The sequence below is a fragment of the Antennarius striatus genome, chromosome 15, assembly GCF_040054535.1.
Source record: "Antennarius striatus isolate MH-2024 chromosome 15, ASM4005453v1, whole genome shotgun sequence".
Classification (NCBI taxonomy): domain Eukaryota; kingdom Metazoa; phylum Chordata; class Actinopteri; order Lophiiformes; family Antennariidae; genus Antennarius; species Antennarius striatus.
The window spans coordinates 19,044,687-19,051,121 of NC_090790.1; the positions used below are offsets into that span (position 1 = coordinate 19,044,687).

General features: G+C 43.4%; 1 protein-coding gene across 1 annotated transcript in view; it reads left to right on the top strand.

Annotated features, from left to right (window-relative positions):
* Positions 1-4,258: 4,258 nt before the first annotated feature.
* LOC137608485 (zinc finger and BTB domain-containing protein 7C) overlaps positions 4,259-6,435 on the top strand; it is a 17,626-nt gene continuing 15,449 nt past the window's right edge. The window contains exon 1 of the mRNA XM_068334904.1: positions 4,259-4,392. The gene's annotated coding sequence lies outside the window, so the exon portion shown is untranslated. The remainder of the gene's footprint in view (positions 4,393-6,435) is intronic.

Sequence of the window (6,435 nt, forward strand, 5' to 3'; positions counted from 1 at the left end):
TATTATATATATATGTATGTATTATATATATATATGTATTATATATTATTTTAATTTATATGTATTATATATTATATATAATGTATTTTTAGGGTTCATTATTATTGAACACTATATATATATATATATATATACACTGTATATTAGTTTAATATATATTATAAATGCTATTTATTATAAACTTTTTATAAGTTGCATATAAAACATGTTACAAAAATAACTTCTAGTGGTTAGCGCTGCCGCCTCACAACACGGTGGACCCGGATTCGAGTCCCGCTCTGTGCAGAGTTTGCATGCTCTCCCCGTGTCTGCGTGGGTTCTCTCCGGGTTCTCCGGCTTCCTCCCACCTCCAAAAGCATGCGCTTCAGGTTGATTGGCCGTTCCAAATTGCCCGTAGGAATGAGTGTGTGTGTGTGTGTGGTTGTCTGTCTTTGAGTGTGGCTCCGCGGTGCACTGGCGTCGTGCCCGGAGTGTCCCCCCGCCTCACGCCCTATGCCGCCGAGATAGGCTCCGGCTCCCCGTGACCCGCTGCTGCGGATACAGCGGTGGTAATCTGAAGATGATGACATATATTGTATAATCTATTATATATTATATGTTTATAATATTACTGAATCGTCTTCAAACAGCATCATTTATGATATTCCAACACAGTTTTGTGTGCCTATTGTGAAACCCAGAGCTCGACGCCACTGGTAAACACTGACACACGGCTGCTGTTCTTTTCTATGTGGGAGGGGGCGGCAGCCTACAGAACAACACAACACACAAATTCAACAAACACAACAACCGCTATTCATAAAAGCATGGCCCGCGAGCTGCCTGACAGATTTGGTGGCGAGGATGGTCACACCCACTCCACAGGTGGCAGGATGAAGGCAACAGCAGCATGTGGGTGTGAGTCGCTGCCAAGTGTGTTTGTGTGTGTGTGTGTGTGTGGGGGGGGGGGGGCAGTCGTATATCGTGAACCCAGCTGTATGGACAGCACAACAAAAGCATCATTAAGATTTTCCCTGTTCCATCAAGCGTGCATAAATTGGAGAAAACTTCCACAAAAAGAAAAATGTAATTTTGTGGTTTTTAGTTTTAGGTGTCTGACTTCACCACAAGATGTTTCCTCGTTTCCTGAAAGCTTCAGTAATTTACAAGGAGGCAGGCCGTGCTAACGGCTTCATGCTAACGGTTTAAACGACCTCATTATGTTGTTATAAGGAGCGATTAGAGGAACAAGCTCAAATATTCATGATTAGACTCGATCACGTGAACTTTGGGTGAACTTGTGTCGTTGTGAGTCGTTGTGGATGCTATCAGAGTAACGCGGCACCTGAAAGCAGCGTTAGCAGCAGTTAGCGGAAGCTAAGTCATTTCAGAAATAATGGGTGAGTCATCAGGTCGGTGTGATCGGTGTGGGTCAGACCAATGGGGACGGGGACGATTCCAGAAATCGAATAAAATTCAAATTCTGATATGTCAGTGGTGGTTATGAATGTGATTTATCTTTAGAAAAACAACTGATGATGCTACATTTATTGTCGTACATCAGAGACGGTAATGTTTCCCCTATTCTCTGTTCACTTCATGCTTTCAAAAAAAGCTGATTATGACAGAACTGAAGTCAGTCAGAATTTAAACACATGCTATTATCAAAATGCACACATTAAGAATCCTGAAAAGAAAACTTAAAAATGTCTGATTTCACGCCCTATCAGGTCAAAAACTAAAAATAGCAGCACATTTCATTTCATTTCTGTCAGTCGTTCTCTTATGGGTGGAGATTATGCTGTATTCAGTGGTCCCCAACCCCTGGGTCGAGGACCGGTACTGGTCTGTGGGTCAGTCGGTACCGGGTCACGCAGAAAGAATCCAGAACTTCCATTATTTCTGTTTTCTTTCTGATCAGATTCTGAACGATATTTAGTTTTAAATGAGTGTACAGTATTCTCTTCTCCACATCAATCTATGAGTCACTGTTGATGCTTGTCGAGATGCTTGCCTCGGTCACATGACTACCTTCTTAAAGGCGCTGCTCCGGCTGCTAACACAGAATACATTACCGCTAAACTGAAACTCCCAAGCTGGCAGAAACAACGAAAAACAAACATTGATGTGACGTTACGTGAACGCTGCGAATAAAGTTGATACAAACTGGATTCACCTTTATTATTATATTTAGATAAAAACAGTTTTAATGCTAGTCGTATCATTTTATTTAATTTTATTTATCCACAAAACCTTAAAGGTCGGTCTGTGAAAACCGGCATGTGGTGTTGTACACTATAATAACAATACATTTATAACAACACCACACAACAGAACCATAAATGGAGTCATTGATTCATGATAAATATGAACAGCCGAAATGTAAAAATCAAATAAGAATATAGTTGCAGACTGAACGCTGTATTATATTTCTTCTCTCTTTCCTGAAAAACCATTGTGACACAGAACAAACAACATTTTGACTGAGTAAATTTGCTCCAGTAAAACAGCCTCGTGCAAAGATGTTGCAACAGTTCAGGACATGAAATGATCCAAGCCGAGGTGGGTGTGAGTCTGTAACCACATTTAAAGTCAGCCCCGTGCTCCTGACGGATCCAAGAATAATGACCTAACGTGGTCACCATGATGACAAGTTAACCTCGGGTTCATTGAATGTTACCATTTAGCTCGTTTCCATTAGTCCTTAGGTGGGGACACTGGAGTTTTGGCACCAGAATAGCACATAAACCTCCACCGACGCCCAACCGGCGTGAAGATCCATACCAGTTTATATTAATTGATCAATTAGACTCAATAGATCCATTCCGTCAGTAGATTCAGTCCAAAATTTAATGGGTTTCTTTAGGGTTTTTTTCCCTGAACAACCAAGTTAGCAATGTTAGCAATTATTACCACAAAGGGTCAAATACAAGAGTAAACTAGAACTAATGCAGTCACAGACTGCAACATCCCGCGACACCCCTGAATCAAAAAATTTACCCTGACCTACTTGCATAGATCAAAGATCAAATCTTGTGCTCTGATCTACTGTCACTGATCAAAGCACTAGCTTTGATCTATGGTCTTACTCACACTGGCCTTCTCCCTCATCTTTCTATCTTATCCCATTCCTGAGTGTACAAAAGTTTAACTTTGACCTCGACCCAGTTTTCTCAAGGTCAAGGTCATTATCTCATTTCCATCCCCTTTGCTGTAACGTACTTTTTGTTTCACCTTTCTATCTGCAACTGTTGCAAAGATATTTGGTGGACATACTAACGAACAGACCAACGAACAAACAGACAAACAAACGAAAACTGACAATTAAATCACCGCTTCGAAGCGGGACGTAACAAAACTAACCTCCCAGATCCAATGGAGTCAATAGATGAAGAGCAGTTAGCCAACAGACGCCAGCTGACGCCACTGGCTGGATCTAGCATCGGCCACCACCACCACCAACAGCTCCACCAGGACTCTGAGTCTGATGCGAACATTCTCCACAGGTCATGGTTACTACTATACTATTACTGCTGGCATGTCACACATTTTACTTGATTCAAACTTGTAAACTTCTTCATGATCACCTGAATGGAACCACGTATTGATCCGTTGAACCGGTTCTGTGATATGTTAGAACAACCGCTGGCCTCCCTAACATCTAGCGCCGCTTTCATCAGCCTCGCCATCGGTGATTGAACACATTCTGATGGCGTTCCCATCGGAGCAGAACAATGGTTCTTACCAGGAACGAGCCGGCACTGGAGCCCACACCCAAACACTCCGATACCGCCACCAGCTAACACACCACCTTTCATTTCTCCCCTGATACGTCTTTTGTTCACGACCTGATATGAACCCCTGGAGCTCCTGCTTGGCTCGGGTGGAGCCCCGCCCACCCGTTCAGCCATTACCGGAGTTTGGGCACATCTGTCCTGGGTAGACCTTTGACCTGCAACCCTGACTCTGAGTCAGGTTTACCTTCAAACCCCTCCAGTACCAGAAAAATGAGCTTTGTTTATTCCCTGGAACAACCCAGTCCAGGCTAACAAGCAGGTTTTTAGGCTTGGCTGGCGTGTGTGAGTGTGTGTGTGTGTGTGTGAGTGTGTGTGTCACTCCCCTCCCCTAAGCACAGGTGGACTTGTAGGGAATGCTGCCAAATACTTTTAGTTTAGCGGGAGGGAGGGGTGTTGGCTGAGGCTGGTGGGTGTAGCAGTTTTTGTTTTGTTGTGTTTCTTAGATAACCGTTTCGTGGAATGGTACCTTTTCACTCCTCCAAATCACTGACACACCTTCAGAGCAAATTCTAGCCTCTATCTCGTCTGCTCTCGCTTTCAGTAGCGCGGCGGCGGCGTTTCCTGACAGGCCCCCGAGCAGAGAGGAACTGAAATCACAACGCTCCTTCTTGAAAAGGTCAGTAACATCGAACGTCTCTTCTGCTCTGCTGCTTGTTTTTCCTTCGCTGCTCTACCATTTCACCCTAAAAAAGTCATAATGAGAGGTTGATATTTTCTGCGTGTTGCGGCGACATGTCAAAGTGTGCAGAAGCTGCCCGGTTACCCACCGGAGCCAGAAGTTTTCTATCGTTTTGAGGAGCAAACCTCTCCATGTCAGACATTCTTATGAGACTAGAGGGGATGTCCAGGTCGTCGCTTTGCTTCCACAAACGTTCCTGTTGCAACAGATGTGCAGAGCGAAGAGCCACAGGGAGGAAGAGGAGGAGGAGGAGGCCGGTAAAGCATGACAAGTCTAGAACGCAGATTCCCTCCCTTCTAATTCGTTAGAATGAAGGATTACCTTCTGATTTGGTGTGAATGAGTTGCTTCAGAGACTCTTCATCCTTGTGGAGTTGGCCTAGCAACAGACTGAAAACGAGCTGATTTCTCATCAGGAATCCGTGAAGTTACTTTCTGACAAACGGTTAAATCTCTTTTCAAACGGAGTTCCTCAGATCTGAATCTATTTACTTTCTGCTGCCCCCCACCCCCACCCTGTCAAACAGCATCAGTTTGATCATATCTTAACCCCAGAACACCTATAGACTTTGCCTTCACCAGGGAAGTCTTAAATGCCCCAGCAATGGGCCAAAAACCAAGTTTCCAATTTCATTACTTTTTTTTTTGGTTCTAGAATCCCTAATTTTTCAGTAATTTGAGAACATTTTTGGGAGGGTCCCTCCGTGATGCTTTTCTTTCATTTTCTTCGACATGTCACAGTTGGAAATAAAAGAAAAACCCCTCTAATTTGACAAGCGTTGTCATATTTTGATGACAAATGCTATTTGTTAGGTACAGTAATCCTTCGCTTATTCGTTCTTCAAGATGCACGGCTTCACTACATCGCTGATTTATAGTCGGTAGTCACATGATGCCGTGCACGCTTGCTATTGGCTGACAGCATCCAGAAGTGCGCTGCGTTCCATGAGACAAGTGTTTTAAACAGTCTATCAGATTGTGGGAAAAGGTAACAGAATATGAGGTGGTTTATTATCAGTATGAGGAGGGTTCATAAACGTTTAAATAACCATAAATAATAAAATAAATAGTTTGGCGCTATATCACAGAATTACGTCTTTATTTTGGCGATAGTTTTTCTTTGGTTAATGATAGATGTTGGTATCAAACCTTCCATATTAAAACTGCAGCATCATATTTAGGATTGAATTATCACATCTGTACGTTGTGTGTTCTATAGTTTTCTATAATACAGTAAAGGACGGCAGTGAGGTGCTGATCACTGGAGGAAGATTCCTCCATATGTTGCCCCGAATTCACATTTTCCACCTCAATTTTCCTCACTTGTGTATCTGAAAATTGAAATTCAGTTTACTATAAACTAACTCCGGTTAATGCTGCGTATCCGGTGACGACGATCGAGCAGCGCGGCCCAGTGGAAACCTTCATCCTCATCGTCAATACAAAACCTATAGAGCTGTCGTCCCGTCACAGTGGTGGTGGAGGGGGGTTAGACAGTGATGAAGCTCGCAGATGTTCCTCCTCCCCTCCTCACACACCCAGACTACACCCAGACTACAGCCGTCTGCCTCCACCTCTCAGGATTAGATGAACTAAACCTGATCCTGAGGCTTTTGTTCCCGAGCTGGAGTTTAACAAACATTACCTCAGGCAGAATTCACCGGTGTTTGTTCAAACCCACCTATAGCGACCCGTATGCAATAAGCCGAGTGACGCTTTCACAAAGAAAGTGTTGGTAATGATAGTGTTTAGACATGTGTGTGTGTGTGAAGACTTGGGTGTCTGAATGAATTTATGTATGAGGCGGATTAGGAAGAAGTTTCCTGATGTGTTTCAGTGACTCTGGGACTCGAGTCACTTCTTCTTTGACTCCCATTTTGCTCGAAGACACGTAATCTGACTTCTACAAGACGCCTCGTCTTGTCAGATTTGTCCAAACTCAATTGTCCAGGTGACAATCTCACCAGTACACAGGCTATAT